Source organism: Rissa tridactyla, chromosome 3 (assembly GCF_028500815.1).
Source record: "Rissa tridactyla isolate bRisTri1 chromosome 3, bRisTri1.patW.cur.20221130, whole genome shotgun sequence".
Taxonomy (NCBI): Eukaryota; Metazoa; Chordata; class Aves; order Charadriiformes; family Laridae; genus Rissa; species Rissa tridactyla.
The window spans coordinates 67,550,691-67,577,878 of record NC_071468.1 but is presented as its reverse complement, the minus strand read 5'-3'; the positions used below and the strand labels follow the sequence as shown (position 1 = coordinate 67,577,878).

General features: G+C 39.4%; 1 protein-coding gene and 1 long non-coding RNA gene across 5 annotated transcripts in view; both read right to left on the bottom strand.

Moving 5' to 3' along the window:
- Positions 1-27,188, bottom strand: part of PTPRK (protein tyrosine phosphatase receptor type K) — a 421,519-nt gene that overhangs the window by 369,270 nt on the left and 25,061 nt on the right. The gene's annotated exons all lie outside the window — the stretch shown is intronic.
- On the bottom strand, positions 1,575-6,737 carry LOC128907490 (uncharacterized). Its single transcript, XR_008465643.1, has 2 exons — positions 5,313-6,737; positions 1,575-5,258 (listed from the first exon to the last, which is right to left on the bottom strand). It is a non-coding gene; the product is annotated as an uncharacterized LOC128907490 (long non-coding RNA).

Below are 27,188 nucleotides of genomic sequence, written 5' to 3'. Positions count from 1 at the left end.
GCGCTACTGCAGCCAGCAGCCTTCTCCCCCGCCCCCGGAATAATCTCTTTATTTAAAGAAAAAAAAAAAAAAGACATCAAATAAAAGTGAATCTGGAATTGCCCTTCAGTATCTCTAAACTCATGTTACGTTGTATTATTTGTGAAGTGACTTATTTGTATTTTGAAAAAGACAGCCAGGGTATTCGTTCCCCAAAATCTGACAGGTGGTTTCACATTTGTGCCACGGCAAAGAGCATGGCACGACAAAACATAAAACAGATCAAATTCAGGATGGTGCTTCAGCCTTGAAAGTTTGCTTGAATTTTTTTTTTCCTGTCTGTTACAGAAGACCTCTGGCTCCTTTGATGAATTTAAAAAAAAAAAAAAAAAAAAAGACAACAGTTACTCAATGTTTAAATCAAGAGATTCAACTAAGTTCAGATATGTTTGAAAGATGCATTTAATCAATAAATGATTAGCCAAGGATTAATTCTGATCTCTCCAGCCTATGGATTTCACCTCTCGATGGGCTTATTAACTCAACAGAGCAACCTTCATAACCCCATCCAACCTTGTTCAAAACGGGGAGGTGAAGAAAACACCCTAACTCTAAGAAAAAAAAAGTAAGAGTGCTGTACAGTTATTGCAGAGGACCTACTCTGGTCTGCAAAGTATTTGCTGTCTGCAATGAGATAAGAAGTCACGTCAGATCCCAAGTTATGCTCCATGGGCTGGAAGTTAAAAAGACATTTAAAGAAAAGGATATATCTATCTGATATGGAACCAAGTAGAAACAGAATCAAGTAATCATTATAGTTACTTGAAAAAATAATAAACATTTAATTTACTGTCATACAACTTTAGTTTTCCAGGAGAAAATGGTCTTTATATTCCCTCATAAAACATGACTACCATTCCCTTTCAGTAGCCCACTTTGATAAGAAGATAAGATACCACATGTCTCATCAGCCATAAATTCTTCAGAATACTTTGTATTACATACCAAAGAGCTATTATTTTTTTGCCTTCCTATTGCTTCCTATCTCTCACACCCATCCAAGATTCAGCTTCAGATTTTGTAACTACTCCTAACAGTCATTTCATGAGAGAGTAAAAAAAAAAAAAAAAAAAAAAATTAAACTTGGGCATGCTATCCCTCTGTTTCATGAGGAGTGGTGAAGGCTTATCTGAAGAGTGTTAAGATACAAGGAAAGCATTTTCTAGTGAATTAAAGAATCTGTTCAGTTCCAGATAAACGTAATAGAGACTACAGTTTTTGTTAGAGCTTTCTAAATACTTCCCCTTAGTAGAAAGAGACCAACATACAAACACTGACTTCTAAGACAAATAAACAGTGAATTACGGAGACTATTTGGGACAAAAAAATATAAATTAATCAGAAAATTATATTCTTTATCAAGAATACAACTACACCAACAGGTTTCTTTTTTTTACTGTATATCCACCATTATCTATCCGTAAGTCTCTAGTCCACATACCTTCAAAGAAGAAGAGTAATACCAGTGAGTGTTTTCCTGTAGGTCTGGATATTGGAGAATTCTAACTCAAAAATACTGTTTTTTTGCAATTGCCTTTTTTTTGTGTTTTGTTTTGTTTTTTGTTTTTAATCTAGAAGGGATTCAAAGCCAGATTTTCAAGCAAAGCATATTTTTATTCATAAAAATCTTCGTTTGGAACAATTACACACATTAATACAGTAGAACACAGAATTTGATAGCTGAAACAGGAGCACAAGATTTTTTTAACCTAATATACATCCAGTAAAAATATACACGCTCTGAATTTGTCCTTTAGTTTGAGAATTGCAGGTTCAGCAATAAGAACAAAGCCTTTTCCAAAATTAGGAATTAAGGGAACTTTCAAAAATATCAATAACATATTATATGTTATATACAATGGGTATTTCAGGCAAGAAACACCCACATTGTTACTCTTTTTCCACTCCTCCTTCTATTTAATCCTTCCTGAAGGAGTAATGGGAATCAGCGTGGGAAAGTGGTAAATTGTAAAACCTTCCATTACCCTCAAGTTCTTTAACCTGCCACAGCTGCCCAGGAGCGAGGTGTTCAGAGAATACAGCCACGCCAAGGAAAGCGGGCAGCTGGCACCGGCTATTGCGAAGGCCTGCAGTTTGAGCATAAGGCTGCTGCGTGGATCCTTTGGTCCCTTTCCCTGTTTGGGAGCACTCCGAACTAGATGAAAATTTGCTTAGTAAGTGGTGCCAAGAGGCTGCGTCCACTCGCACGTGCCCATTTCCCATGGCTGCAAGAGGAACGAGGATTATGAAAGCAGGAAGTTCTGTGATGCTGGTAACTGCCCAAGAGAAGCTATGACACACACTCACACACTGGACACCTGACTGATGTTCACGATGTGGAGACAAAAACCTACCTTGAAAAAACACTGTATAATGGAGTTCATTTATAGCTAAACATTCATTAGGATAAAAGTCTTTTATGTTCCTTTATTATTTTTATTCTTTCCCCTTTTGATTGCTTCTACGCAAGGAAATACGCAGGTACAGGGAGTTTATAAATTACTTTGTGGATTATCTCCTGGTGTTATTTAGACTACAAGCTGAGGGGAAAAAAAAAAAAATGCAGTGGACATTCTTGAAGCAGTATTTTAATACAGACCACCACCAAAACACATCCCGCCCTACCCACCTCCTCTCCCAAGAAAGAGGATGCAAAAAGGAGACCTCAAGTTTAGATTGGAGGATTGTTTGGGTTTGGGGTTTTTTTGGTGAAAAAGAAAAAACCCAACATATTGAGAGACTTTATATACTCTCAAGCAGACAAAGGAGAGCACAGATTCCTGCAAGTAAACAGGAGAAACTAAATCCTCTGAAGACAGGCAGGAGCTACCACTGCATGACAAAAGCAGCCTCTATCAGCAAAGGCAAATAAAACCAATGTACCAAACCTAACTGCTTCCTGGGAAAAAGAACAGAAAAATATTAGGAAAAAAACTGCAAAGCAATTGGTTTTACCACGTTTTCTACTCATCGATACTGTCTTTTGTAAAATGTATCTGAGAAGTCATTTTTAACCAAACCATCTGAAAACCAGGATTTCTAACTTGTTGATAGTCCAGATACTACTGATTTAGGGTCAAAACATGAAGAGTTGGGCCTGAAAAGCAAGCATACCTGTTTATTATCTTTTCACAAGGAAGCAAAAGTGATTCAAAGGATGTAGAAACAAACAATAAATGAACGCTGATCCAGTTCTAGGTGTATTTTCTCCCAGTATAATCCTTTTTTTCCCCTCTGTTCCTGTTGCCATTCCTTCCTTTTTCCACTGATTTCATTTAGGTGAAATTTTCAAAGAGTGCAAGCCACATTAAATCTCATTTATTGCTTGTAACTTTTACTTATAATTCCTACATCCTTTTTAAAATATCCCAACCAAAATAAGTTAGGGGGAGGCAGAAACAGAGATGAAAAGTTCAAAACCCAGAACGTGTGGGGTCAGTCAAGAACAGACCTCCTACAGACCCTCGCCATTCTCTGACAGCCTCCCAAAACATATGGAGGGAAGAAATGAAAGAAAGGGAGATTTCTTTCCCCATTGCTGCAAAGCAATATGATCACCATTAGGCAAGAAAAGGAGACGCCTATTTTTGATTCCTTCACTCTTCCAGATAAGCTTGGTAAAAGTATTGAAAAATAATTCAACAAAATATTTTTCCCTTACGAGCTGCTCAATAAACAAAAATATAAAGAAAAAAGGACTGCAATTGGAAAAGAACTATAAAACCCATACACTTCATACATTTGTATAAACACATTGTAAGCCCTGCCAATTTAAGAGACTCTTCTTCTACCACCCACAACTACTTCCTTTTATCTTATCAGAAAAATAGCTCTTCACCGCTGTAGGCTAATTACACCATCTGTTTAGCCCCAATACAGTAACACTAAAGCATGGCACATTAATTCCTTAACTTTCCCATGTGGAACTGCCTTTTGTTGCCCCCATACTCTCAAAGACACAGGCTGGGCAGAAAAAAGGGAAAAAAAAATAAAAATCAGCCTCCCGTTATTTGTATTCCCTCTTCCTCCACCACAGCTCTGCTGCCAGGCTTCACAGGGATTTAAGCAATCTGACAATTTCTCTCTACCTCACCTCAGTACAATAGTGCCAGTTGTCAGGACCAGCAATGAAAAACATCAATCACGGGCGCGCACACAAAGAAGAAGGCAGAGTCCATGCAAGTTTGCACTGCTCGTCGTATCAAGCGAGCTGCCTCTCTCCGCAGTGGTCAGAGATCGCTGAATCTCAAGTTAGGGCCTTCCTTGGGAAACAGGAGATACACAGCCTTGTATTAAAAAGCAGGATTTCTCCAGACTTTGAAAAATAGGACACTCTGCGCACCCCTTACACCTCTCCAAATCGAACACGTCCTGGCCCAGCCATCAGGACTAGACACAGCACACAAACTGCTGCTGTCTCCCAGGTAGGAGACCCTACCCAGTATGTACCACACCTGCTGGTCTTCCCAAGATCCCTACACTCTTTTCTTTTTCTTCTTTCCCTTCGCCACCTCATTGTATCTGTGTCATGTGTCCATGTCCGTCCGTCCCCCCCGCCAACTTCTTTAAATTATCCAGAACATTTAAGAACATTGCCACTTTGAATTCCCTCTCTAAATTAATCCCGACTGAAAATAAAACAGTAACTTCGGGGTGCAAACCACTGCAGGCTCAGGCAGACAGTGCAAGAGTTTGTCCAAGCCCTGCACTATCTTGCTCAATGTCAACAGCCCGGGTCCAAGAGTTTGCACCTTACCACTGGAGACCATCACTCCCCTCTCTCTCCCAGATCCATCAGGTGAGAAGGTTATTTAGCCTCTCTCTCTCAGAAAAATTGCATATGAAACCATTTACCCAGCTGATTTGGACAACTGTACTGAAGACATGAAGAGGGGAGGCAGAAGACGTGAGAGGGCAAGCATCTCTGCACAGCAGCAGTTACAAGCAGCTACATGCTGTGGCCTCTTCAGCCAGAAAGGCTTCATCAAGAAGGGAACGCTTGTCTGCATCCTTGCAACTTGTAAGAATTTTCTTCTACAGCTCTAAAAGTTACGAAACTCATACCTAACTTTGAACGCACCTGGGATTCTTCATGTTTCCCCCCCACTTTTTCCCCTTTAGAAGCATTCCTGCGTTTCCAATGCAGTGATACAAAACCCCTATTAAAAAGACATGTTCCACTTTAGAAATTGTTTTCGTTAGAAAAAAAATCCTTGCTACTGATAATCATGAAGATTACACCAAAAGTGAAAGGAAAAAAAAAATCCTTAGACACTTAACTTCACTTTGCATTGCTCGACCAGACAGTTTTTTTAACAGTTATTTATAGATTCCTGTTTCTGCTATATGTCACAGGCTTGGGTTTTGTTTTTTTTCTTTGTTTTTAAATAAGGCATGGTGGAGGCTGGAAAGGAGAGAGCCAGAAATAAGAGAATCCTTCATCTTACAGAGATTGCTCAAGAGGATATTTACATTCACCTATAAAACAGCAAGGGCATGGGTCACAGGGAACAAACTAGGACACAGAGGGGTGGAAAAAAAAAAAAAAAAAAGGTGAATTGAGCCCAATTACGGTCAATACCTCTGCCCTCAGGTCCCATTAAAAGTGAACATCAGGAGGCGTGAATAGGGTAGGGGAAAAATAAAATTATATGCTTCCTTTGTTAAAACATTATGCTTGTATCTTTGCTTATCATTTCAAATTCAGAAACAAAGTACACAGCTATTCTTCATGTTGCATACAGAAATGTTGCATCAGTAAATTTCTCCCGACCTTTTTAGTGACAAAACTACTCAAAAGGAAAGCAAGGCAAAAGTGGTTACTTCAATTAGGTAATTGCACACAGAGAAATGGTAAACTATTGGCCAAAACCGTCCAGATTTCATCCCGCTATTCAGTAGCGCCTTACACAAACCTTGCCCGTACAGAACAAACCTCAATACAGCCACAGCTCAGTGAAACTACCTGAGGAGTGGGCTGGCTCAGATTCAGGGGCTCCTAGACAGTAAGGTCAGGGATACACTGCGCAAGACACCCTTCATGTGGCACTGTACTTGTTTCTGTTCTCTAAGGCACTTTCCTATCATGGAGATAAAAATGCAGCAGCCAAGCATTCAGTGCTATGACAGCCGTATCTGCCCTTCCAGCTAATGGAAAAGTACCAAACATCAACACTCGCCTGTAGAAAGGAGGATCTCACACAACGACTGCTGTCATTTAACGTTTTCCCTTCCCACTCACGGTCAACAGCAAGGCCAGGGTAAGTCACTAGGTAACTTTATTAACCAGGTAACCCATTAACTTAAGTTGTAGGACACAAAGTACATAATCTGTATTTATCAATTCCGAAAAGGTGTTCAGGAAACTCTTTTCCTTTTCAAAGACATTGAAAATTTTGCCAGATGATCCCCAGTTGGAAAGGCAATAAATGTTGCGAAAACAATACATTCCATAACGTAAAAAAAATTCTACTAAGCAGCCTATCATCTTCTATTACCTTGATTTATAACACATATCTTTATGCTTAACATTTGAACGTAAAAATAATATTTTAATTTCACTAGTAAATAAACCAGTTGTGTTTGCTTAAGAGGCAGGTTCCTGTAACAATGCACTTTTCCCATACGTACCACCTATTTGCTCACAGAAACAGTCCACGCACAACTCCTGTACCCCAATATATACTTGCTATAAACCAATTACCAATACTGGTAATCCTTAAAAAAAAAAAAAAAAAAAAAAAAAAAAAAAAGAGTCATCACGCGAACAATTCTTCCCCTCTGCCCTCCAAGAACATTGTCATTCAGATATAACTGAATGAAGGCAGTTTTGTTGTCGCATAAACTGTAGCTCATTAAAGCACAAACACAACTAGTTTTAGTTTTACATGAAGAAAGGGATTTATGGCTTGATGAGAAACAAATTGCCAAAAAACCCCACTGCAAACTTGCAACCTAATTAAACGCCTTCTGTTACACATAGCGTGAAAACTACCACCACTGCTTTTTATGTCTATAAAACCACTCTTCCTTCTAACTGTTATTTACCTCCTGTTGACCAAGTGTAGAAAAATGCTGGCATGCACCCTCCACAATTTCAATAAGCTCCTACAGACAGTATAGCTCTGTGTACTGCCACTCTTGTGCTAGCTCACAAAGGAACATCTATATCCCCAAACAGAGAGGTTTTGTTTCCGGGTGGCACACATCTTTGACATTAAAAAAGCACTGTCAATAACTTAATTGCCTTGTTATGTCAAGTGTAATACATACCATCAAAGGTTAATGACATAGACCATTTCCCTCACCCCAAAAGCTCACTAGAGAAGTCACACTTCGGAAAGATGACTCCCTTGGAACATTTGGCAGTCATACAGTCAGATTAAGTAAGTATACATGGAATGCTAAGCACCTCTTTAGTATTTCATTATCTCCCCGGCACACAGCACCATTCTATTGGATACAACACTTAATGTCGCACTTTTTAATTTTGAAAGCAAGTATCCATTAAAATTTGAAATTATTTAAAACAGAACTCCAAATTCTTAAAAACAAACGAAATATTTCAATTGTACATGAAGTTGCAAAGTATTGAAGTCTCTCAGTGAACCAGAATATAGAAAATAAGAGAAACACACTCTTGTAGTCAAAGCAATAGAAGTCTTGATGCTTTCCAAGATCCTGCACGTAAAGTAAAATTCTTACTGTTTCAATGGCAAGTTTCCACTAGAACATCACCCAGTCTTTCAGGAAGATTCCTCCCACAAAAGTTACAATAATTAACCATAGGGTTCAAGGCAAAACAGGGAAGCACTTAAGTCCTTATCAGATTTCAAGCACCTATTATCCAAATGTTATACCCAATTATCCATATCCAATTACATTTTCACACCTGGAAAACAAAGGTCAGCTTTGCTACGAGAGAGAAGTTTTGGTAAGGAGTCAGCTAAGACTAAGCAGGAGACACTGACTTAGCGCAGGCATCAAAAAATTGATAGGAGACCATTACAGAAGGGAAAGGTGACACTGGTAACAAATGGCAACAAAGAAATCCCATTTGCTGTTGTTATCCAAAGTTAGGTTAAGTTTCCACACAGAAAAGCAATTCTCCAAACTTTTCCTACTGGCAGCAGTATCATAACTCTCCCAAGTATTAAAAGACTTTCTGAAGGAAACAAACCTGACTTTTTTTTTTTTTTTTTTAAAGACAAAGTCAAATGTATGCACCACAAGAAAACTGACTTGGTAACCTGATGAGAGTCAATCCAGTAACACCTCCTGGCTTGGAAAGGCCCCAGAAAAGGTTGCCTTCACTCTGAAAGTTTAAGCTGCCAGTAGGAAAAAAAAGAAAACAAAAGAAAACAAAAAATAATCGCGACAGCTAAGCAGAGCATAGACTCTTCCAAGAAGCAGTCAAAATCATCTTCCAGTAATCTGGTGGAAAAATAACATGACAAGTGTGACAGAAACATGTGAATTTACACTCTGAAAGCAAATCCTCACGTGAAATACTGTCCAGATACAAGGCTGCTTTACATCACCTTCTGAGAAGTCTGAATTTACATCACAGATGTAGCTGCATCAAGACTTTCCAACACCGAATTTTTCATATATATTACAGGTTGCTCATGAGACTGGTTTTGGTTTGTTGTTTGGTTTTTGTGTTTTTTTTTTTAAAGCCACGCACCATCTCCTTCTGCAATCACCACGGCACTTAATTTCTTCACACCTTACATTTTCTTACATATGAGGAAGTAGAGCTTCTGTAGAGTTGTTTTATCCAAGAACACTGATCAGACAAAAGAGAGATTACCGGCATCTAGAAACAATGCATGTTAATGATTACTCTGATTTGTAAAACCCATTGAAAAAAATCCTGTACTTTACAAAACACCCCATGTTTGAATATTTTGGGTACAAGAGCGCGGACATAAGCCTTTCTATAGACACCGTTTTATAATTCTACACCTATAAGTACCACATGAACTCACACTATTTTTCTACCTACTATTTCTACTCTACTATTTTTCACACTATTTTTTTTCCAAAACCTCCCAAAGAACTTTAAAGATACTTCATCTAGGCTAGTTTCTGTCTTACAGACCTCCTTCCCAAACCATTTCTTTGGCAGGCCACAAAGGCAATGCCATTTTGTATTTGATTATGGAAGCGTCCAACTGTTTTTAAACATGTGTTTTCAAATAACCTCTATTTCACAGCAGAAATAATTGGGGGTACCTGCTGCTACCCCCTAAGCAGAAACAGGCACAGTGAGAACAGTCCCAGGACTTCCCCTCATCTCTTGCTGCTGTTCGTCAGTAGCTCCCCTTCAACTTTGTGCTATGTTCCAAGGAAGAAAACAGTTCCCAGTGTTTCTGTTCCTGCTTCCTTGGCTATCCATTAAATCTTGTTTCAACACAAATTAAGCATTAGGTTCTTTCCACATACACTGCAGCATACACCAAGCCCACAGTTGCTACAGTCATTGGCATGCTTGAAGTTCATGCCCTACCTTATCCTGTGACAACTTGTTCAAATACCTATACCTTCAGCTACACAGGGAAGTTGGAAACAAAGTGCTGCTAAGATAAAAAAAAAAAAAAAAAAACCAACCTTAATTTACTATTCATTTTCTTTTTAGCTGAGGAAAGCATAGCAGAATCCAAGTTGTTCTGATCCACAATAAGAGTTACCAAATATATAAAGCATGCAATGCTTGGCAGATGCTGCTCTCTCCCACTACAGCACCTCAGCCCTTCAGACCACAAAAGATGGCTAGAAAGCCTTTTGCTTTTCTTATTCAAGCCTACCTGGTGAGAAAAACACTGTTGACTTGCATTTCCCTGGTGCCTAAATACTGAAAACAACCCCAGTTGGGGCAATGGGATCTCTCCAAAACAGAAATCACCATGTACTGTTAAACAGATTAGGCACAACCCAATCCACTTGTATTCAGTAATTGATAGAACAGCCAAACATCAAATGCAGCATCAAGGTACAATCATCTCTTAAAAAGCATGTAAATATTTAGAATTTCTGTCTGAATTGGCCTTTTCCTCCTCCAAAATGGAATCAAAATGAAGAACACTGTATCTACAGTACTACCTTTACAGTTTATGAGGTCTAATCATCTGTAATACCTTCTTTCTGGCCAAAGTATTACTTCAGCTGTGACACCCAGAATACTTTAAAATTTGAAAAATTGTGATTCTAAGAGCCTAAATTTATCCACAAAGTCACAAATTGACATTTTAGGCCAATGAGATCTTCTACACAATAAATCGTCTCAATAAAAAAAAAAAGAATAAAATTGATGCTTTAGAAGTTGTTTTTAAATATTTAGAACCAGACTCTGATCTCACTGATTTCAGTTCATTGGTGGTATCCCATGATACCAGTACAGCTCCTAAACATAAGATATTACTTTTTAATAGCTCCATTAAACATGTTTCAAGATACAAAACAATTTTGTGAGGCCTGGGGGAATGAAAAAAGACAGGGAAATTATGCTATGTGTGAGTCAATTATGCTATCCGTGAGTCAATGCTAGCTCCTCTTCACTCTCTAAATATCTACACAGAAGACTGTTTCGTAACCGCACTCTTCCTTGGACTTTTTGACAGCACTTGATCATTAACTATTTCCTTCTCCTAGACTCGAAAGGAAAAAAACTAGAGGAAAACTATCTAGTTTTTAATAGTTCATGGTAGGTGGTATATGAAAAACATACTATGCATTCGAACAATACTAATTTAATCTGTGATTAAAGTTTATTATAAGGTTGGACATCGTATTATCCACTAGCAAGCATCCAAATGTTGGGTTTTTTTGCAAGCAGCATTTTAAATCATAATTTAATATTCCCAGTCACGAGAGCAACAGTGAGATTCATTCATTTATTCTTTAAAAAGTAAAATAACATCGGAACTCTGAGATGAAGGCTCCATGTGTGATTGTGCTAATACGGCTTCTGGGAAGCGACTACTTATGAAACCAAGAGGATGATTCAGCCTGTCTTTGTGTATTTGTTCTTTCATTCTTCTGCAATTGAACATAAATTTGGATTAACCATTCTAGCATTTTGCATTATCTCATTTTCCATGTCATGCGTTAATGACTTTTGGACTACTGAACCAGGACTATATAAGCAGTTGTGATCTCAAAGGGAAAAGCCCAATATCCCATTACCTGTGTCACAGAATTAAAGTTTGCATGAAAACTTACTATAAGCAAATTTCACAGAAATTCACAATAGTTTTGTCTAGTTCCTTTTGTCTATTGAAAATATGTCTCAAATTTATACAAAGTAGCTTTCCATACCCGGTCTTACATCCATGATTACTGAAAAACTATCTTCTGAAGAGTCTGACAACACCTGAAGCAAGACGGCAAGTATCTTCTTATTTATCTATATTCATCATGAGAATTCAGCATCCTCTTACAATAGTTATTACAAAGAAACTGTAAAGTACAGGCAAGAATAAGTAGCCTCATTAACAATTAGTCAATTTTACTTAGCAATCCCGCAAGGGCAAATAATTGCCTGTCAAGCTAAGCAGCACATATAAATTCTCCTTTGAAACTATGTGGCAAAAGTGAAATAACTGCAGTCTACACAAACAGGTGGTTCTGCCTCCAAAGGCGTTTTGCCAGACTATTTGTCTTATTCCTCAAATGGTTCCCCAGTTTCCCTGAAGTCACCAAACTGAAATACAATCACATACATTTAGACAGTATTTTGTGTGCTCACAGACCATGAATAAAGCCATTAAAAATCCCTACATTTACCACTTCCGATTCCCAGTTTCCAATACTCACTCATCCCGAGCACAAAATGCCCTAATGGAAATAACGCAGGTTAAACTTAACAATGACTACAGATCCAAATAATTAAATTGCCCATTTTATCAGAAAAATGCCAATATCTTCTTTTTTAGTTTGTGCGTGGTAATCACTGCTTAAATACTTATTAATCTGAGATGTGATGAAAATATGTCAGTATTTAAAACTATCCTATACACCCCTTACAACTTGGCATTTAAACCGCTGATAATGGCATCTCTCCCTCTAGGAGGCCCGCAACCAATCTGTCAAGCATATCCTATTTCAGCAAATCTTTCTAACCAAGCAAATACAAAAGTCTCAATTAGGTGATCTACCAGTGTATCTTCTAATGCAATAGCTGCCAAATTTGAATAAAAGGAGAACAACACTGACAAGCATTCAAGCCTGTCGAGATCTACACTAAAGCTGCATTTCTATATACAAGACCTACACTCTAGCTCTGGTAAAGACAACAAGCATAAACAGGTACTGTCCCTGAAAAGGTGGCCCTGTCCTCAGACACTCATCCTTCCACTGGCATCAGAGAAATGATACAAACGAGCAGGACAGCATGGAAACTATGCTAAGGCACATAGAAAATAAGGACGTGACTGGTGACAGCCAACATGACTTCAGGAAGGGCAAATCGTGCCTGACAAATTTGGTGACCTTGTACAACAGGGTTACAGCATTGGTGGGTAAGGGAAGAGCAACTGACATCATCTTCCTGGACTTGTGCAAAGCATTTGACACCATCCCACGTGACATCATTGTCTCTAAATTGGAGAGACATGGATTTGATGGATGGTGGATAAGGAATTGGCTGGATGGCCGCACTCAAAGAGTTGCAGTCAATGGCTCGATGTCCAAGTGGCAACCAGTGACAAGTGGCATTCCTCAGGGCTTGGTACTGGGACCGGTGCTGTTTAACATCTCTGTTGGTGACATGGACAGTGGGATTGAGTGCACCCTCAGCAAGTTTGCCAATGACACCACACTGTGTGTAGCAGTCTACACAAAGGAGGGAAGGGATGCCATCCAGAGGGACCCAGACAGGCTCAAGAAGTGGGCCCATGCAAACCTCATGAAGTTCAACAAGACCAAGTGCAAGGTACTACACATGGGTCAGGGCAATCCAAAGCACAAATACAGGCTGGGCGGAGAACAGCACTGAGGAGGACTTGGCGGTGTTGGTGGACGAGAAGCTCAACATGACCTGGCAATGTGTGTGCTCGCGGTCCAGAAAGCCAAATGCATCCTGCGCTGCATCAAAAGAAGCATGGCCAGCAGGGTGAGGGAGGTGACTGTTCCCTTCTGCTCTGGTGAGATCCCACCTGGAGTCCCGTGTCCAGCTCTGCATCCAACATAAGAAGGACATGAACCTATTGGAGTAAGTCCAGAGGAGGGCCACAAAGATGATCGGAGGGCTGGAGCACCTCTCCTATGAAGACAGGCTGAGAGAGTTGGGGTTGTTCAGCCTGCAGAAGAGGCAGCTTCAGAGAGACCTTCTAGCAGCTTGCCGGTATTTAAAGGGGGCCTACAGGAAAGATGGGGAGGGACTCTTTATCAGGGAGTGTAGTGACAGGACGAGGGCTAATGATTTTAACTGAAAGATGGTAGATTTCTATTAGATATTTGGAAGAAATTCTTTACTGTGAGGGTGTTGAGGCACTGGAACAGGTTGCTCAGAGAAGCTGCGGATGCCCCATGCCTCGAACTGTTGAGCCACAGGTTGAATGGGACTTTGAGCAACCTGCTCTAGCAGATGATGTCCCTGCCCATGGCGGGGGGGTTGGAACTAGATGATCTGTAAGGTCCCTTCCAACTCTAACCATTCTATGATTCTATGACAGAAGTCAAAACCCTCCCCTTCTGGCAGCAACACACAGTATGTGCAAACAACAAGTTTTTATTACACAGTAAGAACAGGAAAACATCCTTCAGGCTACTTCTCTACCAGTACCACCATGTCCCCAGTAAATTTCTTACTCCCATAAAACTTCCTATGTTGGGCTTGTTGTTGTTATAAAGAGGAAAGATCCACTTACAAACAACATAAATCTTTCCTTTTGTAGCCCTACACGTTCATTTAAGCTCTTCATTATGAGAAAAACAGAAGTCCAATACAGGCAAGTACAGATCATTAAAAACATCCAGAAGATAATCCCTGTGAGTAAACATCTCCAAGAGGAGTTAGTGAGGAAGGTGGCCTGACTTCAGCATACCTGTCTCTACATACTATACACCTGGATTGCGAACTGCCAATCCTATCTTCATGACTGGCCCTTGCCTGACTGTTAATAAATTGTCACTTAAATCTCATTTCCAAATCTATACCGCAAGAACAACAACAAAGTGTAAATGTTCTTTATGCTAGATTTTCTTTTTTTAAAAAAAAAAGACAAACTTTTTTAAAATCTGTATTTCATAGGTTTAGAGAAAGAGCAGGCAGGTAAAACCAGAGGATTTGGGAGTTGGAAGGTGGAACTAACAGCTGGAGATTGTATTCACTCAACTGTGATAAGCAGCAGCCAGCCTAGTCTGCCTGACTCTTTCTTAATCCACCACGAAAACGAGTGAACTTCAGTCCAGCTGAGGATTCTACCAGAATCAAACATTAATTCCTTCCAGCAAATATTACATCTGTGTGGAAGAGTGCAACGCTTCCTAATGCAAAAGAACTTTTAACCTTTCCCCAAAAGACTACCTTTAGTCACGGCTATTTTAAAAATGGCATCAGACAACTTCCTTGCTCAGATAAGCCAAGTATCAAAAGCCTTAACCGCACCAGTTGCACTTCATGCACAGAATGCATGAAGTTTCCTACCTCTTGCTAAACGATCAGCTGAGCAGCAGAGATGCTGTATTACAGATTCCATGAATTTTAAAAATGCCTTTTTAAAGCATCCATAGGAAGGACAAGCCCATGAATGGCATATTCAAAGATTATTTTTCAAGCTCCTTTTAGCTTGAGCAGAGAAAGGTAATCTGAGTCACTAACCAACAAGCTAACAAAAGGCTAAGAAATACAAAGAGAAAACTCAGTATTCAAGAGGACAATCAACAACATTTCTCAGTTTATGCTTTCTCCATTTTATAACAGGCATGTGAACTATGGTATATACAAGTATATTTTTGACCTATACCTAATCTTCTGTAGTTAGAGGTAGATAAATCTATCTACATCCCCAGGCAATCGCCACGGTTATTTCAATTCTGCTGGAAAATGTTATGCTAATTTTAAAGGGTTGAGTTATACAATGGTGAAGGAAGAAGTCTGGTTCTAAGCTTATTTAAAAAGTTCTAAGCACTATCTCTAAAAATAGAGGAAAGTTAAACATAGCTAGAAGCACATTGCATAAAACAAATATATCACTACACCAGTGCTATGAATAACTGGTAGGAAACACTTTATTCTCTATCAGCATCTTCAGTCAGTGGGATTAGCCATAGCCAGTGCAAGAGAAGCAAGGGAAAAGAGACTGGTGAGAAAAAAAGAAAAAATTTTCATAGCAGTGAGCTATGTTAGCCCTTAGCTATTAATAGAATAGCCATTAGGATAGCTTAATAGTTAGCTATTCTTCAGCTATTCTTTGATTAACATAATTAAATAAAATTCAGAGCAAGCGGTTAAAAACCTCAACCCAGTTTGAAGCTGACTTGAATACAAAACTTGAACTTAAATCTCAAAGTGTGTTTTTTTCCAGGTGTCTTCCCCTGGTGAAGAATGTCCACTGCTCCATCACAGGCAGAATCCTCTCTGCAAATCTGCATACAATGATTAATTTTACATGTTAACATAATGGCTAGGAGATCAATTTGGGGGTGGGGGTCGGGAGTGTGTAATCATGTGCGGAAAAAAAGGTCTTTTTTTCTAAATCAAGGCACCAAGGAAACATCATTTTCCTAGTTTACCATCTCTATATCAACAACTTCAAGCTAAGTCTTAATCTATAGGTCACAAATTGCTGCAGTCTGTTCCAATGCATTTACATGACTATGTTTGACCAAGCCATTCAGAGTAGAAAAGGACACGACAAACTAAAAGAACTAGTATTTGAATACAGAACACTAAGTTATTTCTCAGGACAAGATTTTTGAAGGTCGTATGAACTTTTTAGTGAGTCTTCCAATATCACTCCAAAAATCCATATCTAGAGGTATATCATACTTCAGTTCTTCAATAATGCATCTAATAAAAAAAAAAAACTCAGAGGAAGTGACTGAATAAGGTCACAGTAGGTTTGTTAATTTATATTTCTTTTTACTGGAATCAAACTACGACACCAGTTATATCAAAACCATGTTATTTTACTGATGAGCACTCTCCCCTCTTTTTGTTTTACCTTGAAAATATAGCATCACATAACAGTTATATTTGTGATTTAATAAACTGTTTTCACATCTCAAGTAACACAATGAGCAATCTTTGTATACTGTGTTGCACAGTATACACATTGATCAAATAAGACTCTGTAACATTAGCGTATTGCAATAATATAAAGTTGTATTTGGTCATTCAGCTTTTCTACCCATTATTCCCATTTCACTTATTTTTTAAAAGATGGTTAAAAGCCATAATTGGAAGAGTCTCCTATCAAGTGCAAAATAAGCTCTAATAAGAGGCTTTCAATTGCAGGGTACATACAGCTTATTGGAGCACGCCTCTATATTTCCATGTACTCAAGACTGACAAAAGCAATCATCTCCTGTAATTGACAATCAAATGTTTACTACTCTATAGTATGTTTTGCTGTACTATGCATGCAGTATATGACATTCTTATTTACTGAAAACGAAGAGTCACTCCTGTTTTCCATTAATTTGTAGACAGTGAGTTAGCTCCTAAGTATTACATTGTTAAGTACTCATGAGTCTTGGTTCAAGTTTTAGGCTCACCATGTTTTAAAAATTTAGTAGATCACTTGCCCCTTTCAAAACAAGTAGTAACACTAATCTTATGATATTTCCATGGTTTGAGGCGTAACTGATCACAAAAAAAAAAATATACCGTTTTCAGCTATTTCATTACATTGCTTTCTCTATCAGGTGACAAAACCAAACATTGCTGACAATCCTTAAAGATTGACTGTGGAACATGTACAGTCTCGGGGATTAAGTCGTAGAAAACTTTACTTCATTTCCTATTATAATCAATTGCTTTATATAATAGATCAAAGTACAAATAACAGGATGTAAACTTTATGTTGCTTGGCTCCTAAGCACCGTATTTTTTTCATATTTTCACAGTGACTAGCAGAGGAATTTCAAGAATTCATTCTCACACTGAGGCATGCTATCAGCCACCATTGAAACAGGCCTGGTAATCCAGTCCGTTAACGTGTTCTGCTACACATAACAAGCATTTGAAATAATTTCTTCTGAATGGACTATGGTAAACTTTGTCTGAGGGCAGCTATCATTTCCCCTCATAATTCCATTAATTTCTTCTCCTTTTAAGAGAACCAACTAGACGGGACACTCCACCAGCACAGATACTGTCCCAACCATGGAAGAACACAACACGACCAACCACAGAATAGACTACTTTGTCTGACTGCATTGTAAACTTAACTGTGTAGTGTTTTGCTTATATTGGGCAAATGAAACAGCAGGTGACCCAAAAATGAAAGCCAACTTTAGGTAGCCAAGGCTTAAACCTACAGAATCACCCCCGTGGCAATAATTTTCTAGATATGTTGAAAATATTTTCTCAAAAATAGTGAACTACTTTTTTCCACTGAAAGAGTATTTGAAGTGACAGATATGTGGACACCCTGCCACCAAACATACTAAGGGTAACTCTTCCAGGACCACACTGCACCATCTCACTCTGGGCCTTTCTCCTCAGAGGTGACAAGTTATCGCTCGTCTGATCGATATCACTGGACACCATCACAAATTGCTGCTTCTCATTGGTTTCACACAGCTGAATTCCTACAGTTAAAAAGAGCTGTAACCACATTTCACTTATAAACTTAACACTGAACTATGACTCCTTTGGGGCTGACAAGGCCTTCTCCCTGGCCATAGGCACCCCAGGAAACCAGTGCTTTACAAATACGGTAAACCTCATTTTCTAGGAGATAGGACACAGGTCTACAGGGCCAGCACAACTGAATCCAGGTATAACTTTGCCCCATTTAATTTATAGTCTCATTAAAATCTATGCAATGCATTTTGAGCGGTCTTGAAGAAAGCACTGATGACTCAGAATGGACTAGCACAAACATGGCAAACACCGTGGTGAAGTCTTCCCCCAGGGGTTAAAAGCTTTTTAGTATTCCCCTCCTCAAAGTCACTCTCTTTGCTGCTAGGCTTCAACACATACCGATCTGTGAATCCACTAACTACATACTTTCGCCAGCTTTATGGGAAGCTAAACTTTCTCATATCCAGTTGTAAAACTGAGACTCACCTCACTAATAATGCAGACTACAGCAACTCAGTTTACAGGAAGCAAAAGGCATGCCCTACATTAAAACCTTTAAAAAAAAACCCAAACCTCTATGCTATTCATCTCATGCCAAAAAAACAAAGTCATTGAATACACAAAGATAACCTGAGTTCTTGCTTTCCTCCTCCCCCACACACTATCAAAACACTTCTGAGGATATTCCAAATCAGAATAAACAAAAACCTGCTAAACATTACACTTTATGTCTTCCAGGCAAAGCTACCTAGATATCAGTTCACAGCCAATATATATCAACGTCTCCAAACTCCATGGCACGTGAATATGGTGAATATTGCTAAGCTAGGCCATCTTTGGTTTAACACTGCTTTCTCCACTATCTGACCCCAGAAGGGCTGTTAGTAACGTGTTAAAGAATCACACAACTACCCCCCCCACCTCCATCTTAAAGGGTAGTGCAGCATTACCCTTTATTGCACAGTTCAACCTCTTCATTTGTCTTTGAAAGCATTCTGTATAAGCAGCTGCTCTTCACGGTAACTAAGTCCTTTGATTAACTGCTGTGAAAGCCTCTATCAATAGGATATCTTTTTATCTCATATCTTCTGACAAACTTTGATGATCCTTTTACAGTGGACTCTACCCTCAAGGTCTGAGTTTAAGCTGCACCCTCCTCGTTAACTATATTGTAATTGCTCTCAGCCAAAACCTGTTTTTCTCCTAGCACCAGAGCTCTACTAGACAATGCTGACAAGGCATTTGTCGACTGAAACATCCTGGCAGACTCACTCCAACAGCGTAATGCTTTAGAGGTATTATTGCACAGACCTGATTAGTACAAAACACTGCACGAGTGTGCATAGTGTCTCCCCACAGGCACGTCAGAGGTCACAAAAATGGTCCTTCAAAGTCCAAGCTTGCCCTTATTAGCATGCAGCTCTCTGTCTCACTACCACACATTTGTTCTATTTATACCCTAGGACCTCTTGCATGTGCTGGATAAAATCCACTCCTGATATAACCCTTGAAAACACCAGTCCCTACTAGCATCAAGGAAAAAAAAAAGTTTCGCAAATTGCTCATTTTGATTACAGCAGCCACTGCTGAAACCAACTCAACATTTCCACACCAGGAGTTTTCAGAAATGTTCCATTCATGTCTCAAATATATACTCTTCCTTTTTGTTAACTGCCACTGATAATAGTCCTCATCTCAAAACTTATTTTACTGGTAAAACTTCTCTACAGGTAGTTTTACCTTCACGGTGTTTGCTTCTACCCTCTAGGTTTCATCTGACCTAGGAGCACTCAGGAGATCATCCCAAAGAATTCCTTCCTGTGGCTTAAATGCTTATCTCCCATTTTAAACCATTTCACTAAATTTCTTAAAGGAATTACAATCAGAGTCAGAGTTAGTATTCTGCTTTTTCCCTTTTTTTTTTCTAAACTAATTTTCATTTCCCCACTTGCAATTTCGCATACCTGTCTGTAAATAAGTTTGTTTTCTTCTTTATCAACATGCTGAGAATGTCGCTTATCAATTGCCAAATTAAATTCCAATTTAAATTAAACTACCGTCTCTCACAGTATTCTTCAAAGCCTTGCCACTAGGCATTTGTCCCTCCCAGTTATGTACTCAGCTATTCCCAAGATACTTGCCAACAACTACAAGGTTTCCTTCTCTTGTTGTCTCCTAACTTATCATTACTCCTTGTATGGTTTTCAAAAGGACAGTAACTACTTCAAAGTGGTTGATGGTCCTTGTGAAATCATCAGCAAGATTCACATTTAGAAGCTGCTGAGAAAGAAGTTTGGAAATTACAGTTAAAAAAAGCTACTAGATGATTTTCCTACTTTCTAAAACAAGTTTAATAGGGGAAAAAAAAAAAAAACCCTAGGGGATTTTTTTGCTCAAATAGTGACTGCAGCTTAAGATAACCATGCAATATTCCCAATACCTCCCTGAGCTTCCCTTATTCCTCTTGGCAATGCAGATTTTACATTAGCAAGTTTCCTGAAAATATATACTAGAGGTAAGCAGCAAGTTCATGGAGAGGCCTGTCAGCCTTGCTGTACCATACTAAGTATAAAAGTATTAATTAGCAAGTTTTCAGGATGATAACTCACTCTTCTCTACAGTGTGGAAAACAAAAAAAACCAAAACGAACAGTCAAGAAAGTAGAATGCAATGCTTAACTCTTACAATACCTAGCACACTTTAACTTCTGTCCCTTCCTACCTCAGATTTCCCCTGTAACACAGGTGGCGGGGAGCAATACAAATGCCATAGCACTTCTGCTTTAAAATTGTTCTAAAATGGTTGCAAATTTACTAAGTGGAATATAAAAGTAACTATCAAAGTGCAACTTAGGAAAAGTTGTACAAGACTGCAAAAAGCATTTGTGCGCAAAACTATGGAAATGTTACTCTTGAAGCATTATTCTTTCAAAAAAATTTAGATACCGAAACCAAACCTAAATCCCTTCCCCTCATAAGGAAGTTTCTCACTGTATTTAGCATGTCAGAAAACGCACAAATTCAACTGCAGCAGAGCATTCCACAGCTGCCAGTACAAAGGACACGCAGTGAGTGTTAAGCATTAAACCAACACAAACAGCAAATCGATTTTCCAGGAGAGCCTTTTAGAGCATTTCAGAACTTCAAAATGGAGAGAAAGAGGCAGGAAAGGGGAACTACGAGAAATGAACTGCTTTGCTCTTCTTTAGATAAGCAATTCCACAGTAGGAACAGATGACAGAGAAAACATAAAACATTACAATTATTAAATAATAAATGAGTTACGCTAATTATGATTTTGAATAGGAAACTATTTCCAAAGTCTCAGGACTCAAACAGACATACCGCTCAAAATACAGAACGAACACTTCCACCCAGGTCAGCACTGAAGTTACTGTCTGTGCATGCCGTTTCTTGAAACGACTGTGACTGAATCATATCATTTGATACGCAAAACTTTTTAAAAATTAGTGTATGTGGTCACAATATCTAAGAATTAAAATAATTAAGAAGCATCTGGACAATCGGAGGGGACAACCTTGCGATTCACCCACCAAAGGCGGGGGAGGTCGGCTCCAGCCGCCCCCACGCTTTGGAGGTGCCGGCACACAGCTAAGGCACGGGCCCCAGCAAGCGCTGCGGGCGCTTTGCCAGACAGAGAACAGCAATCCTCCGCCACGAACGTCTCTTTCCTCGTGCCCATCCCCAGTCCAGCAGCAGAATTCAAAAAAATTCAAATTTAACAGCAGCGACCCTCTCTTCTACCGGTATCAGGCACATTTCGGTAGGGAGCCTGTGCCACCAGCCAGACACCCAACACACAACCAAATTTACCGATGGAGGGATGTCAGCCGTAGCTGGTACAACCGTACGCGAGATCACCCTCGCCAAGAATGCCACGGGCCTGGGAGAGACAGGGTGCAAGAACTACTACTCATATATGGCTCTAATTAATTGCACTGGCTCGTAAATTGGTCAAATAAAATTGACATTTTCACGCCAACGTGAAGGGAGGAGTGAGAGGGTGAGGGAGGTGTTTCACTGCTACGTTTCCACAAATGCCCAACTGCTTCAGCTACATCAGCTTTCCAATAAAGCCAAGAGGCTTCCCTTAATTTTTAACATTTCTCCACCTTCACACCTCAAACCCATGAGCTTCTACAAACCTTTGGGAAAAGAGGATGGCTGGTAACGTGAAATCCAAGAGACGCCAATTTTGCAGGTGACCGACGGGAGAGGGTAGTTTTCCGATGTAGGAAACTTTCCTCTCCGATTTCGGAGAGAAAAAGTTCAGGCAACCGGAAATGAATCAAGCCACTGCCTAGACCGTATGCCAGAGCTTCAAGAGAATGTGCGTGTGGATATTTGCTAATGTATTAACGTTGATATTTGCTAGTGTATTCTCTTCAGTTTAGGCTAGTAAAATCTTAAAACAAACAAAAAAAAAAAAAAACAAAATAAATAAATAAATAAATAAAAAGACTTTTATATATACACCATTTCAAGCAGCACTTCTCAGGAACAGAGGCCTGAGCCCGCGGGCCCGCGATATGAGGGCGCCCCGCGATATGAAGACCGACGCCCCGCGAGACCCGCGCTCCGGCGGGCGGCAGCACGCGCCGGCGGGGGAGGGGCGGCGGGCGGGCGCGCGGCGGCGGCAGCGCGCGTTCTCTACCGCCACCTGCTGGTCGCCGTCAGCCCCGCCGCAGCCGGGACGGCCGGGGACGGGTCCCCGCGGGTATTAAGTAGAAGTCGGGGGGGCGGGGGGAAGCTTAGCGGTGGTCTTGAAAGAAACTCAACAGCAGCGAAAACAAAACCAAACCAAAAAAAAAAAAAAAAAAAGAGGAAATTTGAATATTATTTTTTAAAGCTTCTTCTGCTTCCCCCCACAAAAGGAGGGGAAAAGGCTTGATCGAGGCAGGAGAAGCAGCTATCGAGCTGGAGATAATGCAGAGATTAAGAGCGCAACGAGCTCAAGCCAACCGATTCCCAGCAGCGCGGCAAAGAGACCAAGGCACAAGACCACAAGAGCCTCCCCCAGACTGTATTATGAAATGGGAAACAATAAAGCAGCTTTGTCTGTGCCAAAAAAGAAACCACCCACTGCCTACAAAATTCCTGCTCCACAGCAAACCTAAGAGCCTATGCTGGGGAGGGAACGCCCGCCTGGACATTTACCCATCCGCCAGCTCTTCTTGCCACCTACCTTCCCGAAGGCCCCAAAAGGGCCCCCCCAAACAGGGTCTTCATGTGTTGCGCTTCCAGGAGATACCGTACAGTGACAACCTCTACAGCTTTTTATCGACTTCATTGGCTGCACAAGCTCATCTGGCAGAAAGTTTAAACCTCGCTGTAGCGGGCAACGTCTCCACCATTCAGAAAGGTCCCAGCTAGTTGGAAAACGACAAGCTGGAAACGCTAGAAATCCTTTCAGGCCCACACTCAAAACGGCTAGAGAAGAAAAAGCTGCTTTTGTGCAAGGTGGGGAGAACCAAACCACTCGCCTCAAGTCTTCTCTTAAGGCTTCTTCTCCAGTGCTTTTTAATCACTGAACTTACTTGCACTTGGGTCACCGATTTTTGGCAAAAGGGATGTGCTTCTGCAAATAAGCCAGACGCAGCTTTAAACAAATTACTGCAAATATGAAGCTTGAAATACCAAGAGCAATGAAAGCTCAGAGTCAGAAAATTAACACATGAAATTGTATGCACTATGTACAAAAACCAAGAACATAATTTTTTCCAATACATTCCTTGTGGTTGTACCTAATCGTACTTCAGACTACCACCCCAGATTTTATGTCAACAGAGAGAAGACAGAATTCACATGCGCAACACCTGTGAAATCACACTATTTAAACATCTGGCACAACATATTTTCAAGTTAATGTTGCATTTATAATTAGTGCACATATAATTACACAGTAAAGCTTTTTTCCTAAAAAAAAAAAAATTAACTGCTACTCTCACAAAAAAAAAAAAAAAAAAAAACAACTAAAAACCAACTTTTAGAATTTATAAACATGGCTTACAAGCATCCGAAATTGTCTGGTGTTTTCTACCACCTCCAACATAGGCTGCTTATAGAAGATCTTATAACAACATCGCATGTAAAATAAAACATGACCGACTTTGTTTGTTAGAACAATTTACATGCACTTGTGTGACACCATGCTATGAGCAGCTCAGCTCTACATTCCTGTCCAAACATATCTAATCTCTTCCTTACAACAAGCGCTCCAGAGCCTTCAAGTTGATTTTACCCAAGAGTATTTCTGGGCTATCCTTGGAATGCTTGGCAAGGGGGGGGGGGGGGGGAGAGGGGGGGGCAGGAGTAAGGGACCAGGAGGGAGTGGAAGAAACACCAGCAAGCAACAAGCAAATATGGATGGAAATTAAACCTTACTTTGAGTGTTGACCAAAAAAATTATGCCATTCCTTATAAATCACTGCTTAGCTAACATTGACCTTCACTAAAATGTTTACAAAGCTAATGCTGTCCTGTAGATTCAACCTCTCTGAAAAATGGCACTTTCGCCTCCTCTACTAACTTACGTTATTCCATTCATACGTGCTTGCGCATTGGATCATAAATTATGGGCTTATAACCTGCTCTATATCCAGCTTTCCTATTAACCATAAAAATTGCTACTTATAATGGGCAGGTAGCGGTTTTCTACTAAGCTTTGGTTTAAAAAAAACCTTTAAAATCAGAAAATAAAATACGGAATTTCATCTCAGCTCAAACGCAGATTATACCTTTTCTCCTGCTCACACTCTTTACCTCCTTGGTCTAAACTGCTGCTCAACAGCTTGCCTTGTGTCTTAGATCATAAGCTTTTTAAAGAAGGGAAATTAGACTCATTTTCTGTGTAGAAAAGAGCCATTCACATTTACAGCTCTATAGAAACAACAAACAGCATGCATACAAATTCCCTCACAAATTGCTTTTTTAGAACCATTCAAAAGTTTAAACAAGTTACAAGTTTTAATCTGTGACAAAACTTAGTAGTAATGTAGTTTAGGTTCGCTCTTTGTCTTTGCTGTCACCACCACTCACAGAAGTCGTCAGACTTTATACTACTGCTCAGAAGTTATAAAACTTGGTAACTTGAAAACTTTTCTCCATTGTTTGCAGGAACAGAAGTCAAATGGATGAGTCAGAAGACAGAAAAATCAAGAGGAACATAAAGAGCACATTCTCAAAGGGTTTCTTCCACAAATAAACTGTAGCAGTCGGTGAAGAGGAAGATCACTTCTTCACTGGTCTTGGTTAGAGGTTTTCCCACTGCAGCCCCAAAAGAGAGAATGACTCTGCCTGTGATGAACCACAGTACCAGCCCATTAATCAGAATCAGGTATTTTAAAGTGACTACTTTTCCAAAAGACAAATTGCCATTCCTCTAAATTCCAAAGTTTGTTTGTAACCACGGCTTGCAAGCACCTACTATTTCATGTTTTCTATTACCTCCAAAAACAGACACTTTGCATTTGTAAAGTGTGAGATTACAAAATGCATTTGTGTAATGTAAAGTGTGATCAACTTTATTTCTTTTTTTCTGACATGCATTCTGCTACTCATTTGCAGATATTCTCTGAGAGAAGGTATTAAATCCCACAAACCTTATTTAAAAACAAGGAGGTTATAACATCAAGTTTCATAGTTTTCATAAAGCATTCAGCTATTATATTGATGGCCTTGGGAACATTATAAATAATTTAAGTATATCCTACTGGTCTCATCCTCCTTCCATTACTTGAACAAAGGGATCTACATAGATTTAGTGACCAACAAAAATTAATTAAACAGGAAGGCTGAGAAAATGCAGGCATCTATCCTGAGATCTCCCAGAAGCATTAAAGTGATACCTTACTTAGTAGTGGCGGAGAATATTGAAAATTTGACTCTTACAAGATCTAGTACCAACTTTGACCTTTCAATGAGATTCAAGATGAGAACAGCCTAATATTTTACCTCTAGAAGTAACTTTGTAGAAAGTATTAGTTAAGAACAACATATTTAAAACGCCTGCTGCTTCTCTCTACCCAGACACTAACCTCACCATCTTCACAGTCCCTTTGCAGCCATCACCAAAGATCAGAGATCCCATTTTCTTAGGAGTCTGACTGGTAGAACAGTTAATGTTCCAATTAACGCTGAGTTAACTAACTCAGAGTTAGTCTTCAGTGAGCATTATAACAACTAAACAGCAACCAAGTGTAGTGTCTTTAGATAACTATGGGCAAAACAGTATTTAACACCACATGAATATACTATTGCCCGTGTGGGATAGACTGTCACGAACTCAACTAAGAACTCTCAGCCACAGTGCTCCCTGTCCCTCCTATCAAGACAGACAAAATCCAGACTGTACTGACAAGCAAAGCAACCTCTCTAAGCTACGTTTTTCTCTTCCCAGAGAACCCCCTTTATTTTCCACAATTGCAAATTGGAGAATAAGTCAACACCACAGATTCTAGTTTGCCTGTACAATACAGAACGATAATATGAAATCTTCCTACTGTTTGTCCTAGATATAGCCAACACTACTTAACCAAAACAAAAAAAAATAATGAAAAGAGTTTCAAATCTGTATCTTCAACTCCACTTCCCTGTTTGCAATGAGATCACTGGGAAGCTTCTATACAGGGAATCTATACAAGATTCTTTTCTTTTCTAGGAATCTTTTCTAAATGCTCTTGAAGAGCAAAATCTGGTTCTGAGTTTAGGCATAAGAATACACAATGCTAAAATTCAGATGATTAAGTCAGGAAAACACAAAAAGATTAAAAGAATAGTGCTTTCTAGGAGCAGCCCGTGAAAAATCAGACACTTATGTATTTACATCCCCAAGTTCAGTATTGTTCAGTATTGAGTATGACAAGTTATTTTCTGACCAATTTTCTACAAAGTAAACTTTAGAGGCCACAGCGGCCACTAGCAAATGGCTTTTTTATTTAAAAAATAAATAAATAAAATAAACATCAAAAAACCCCTGCAGCTCTAGTAAATGCAAATGTAGTAACATGTTAATGGGCAATATTGCTGCTGGTAACACAAAGAGGCTGCATAGAGCGTTCCCTAACCACATATTCCTGTTAATAGGACTAGCAAGATTCCTTTAATTAGTATCACTTGTCCGCCTCAAATCCCTTCCAAAAAACAGAATGTCACAGATAAAAATCCTACAGTTAGAGATGATCATACTTTTTGTACTGTGCAGTTAATAAACTCGGGGATTTTAATTGCATAACACTCTCCCTCCTTGATCACTCCAAGAAAAATATAGATCGTTCAAAGTGTTATAGTTACAACCTGGTTTGCATCTACATCAAATAGTACATGGAACCCGTAAAATTAAGTTGTGATTAGAAGAGGCAGACTATACCTCCACA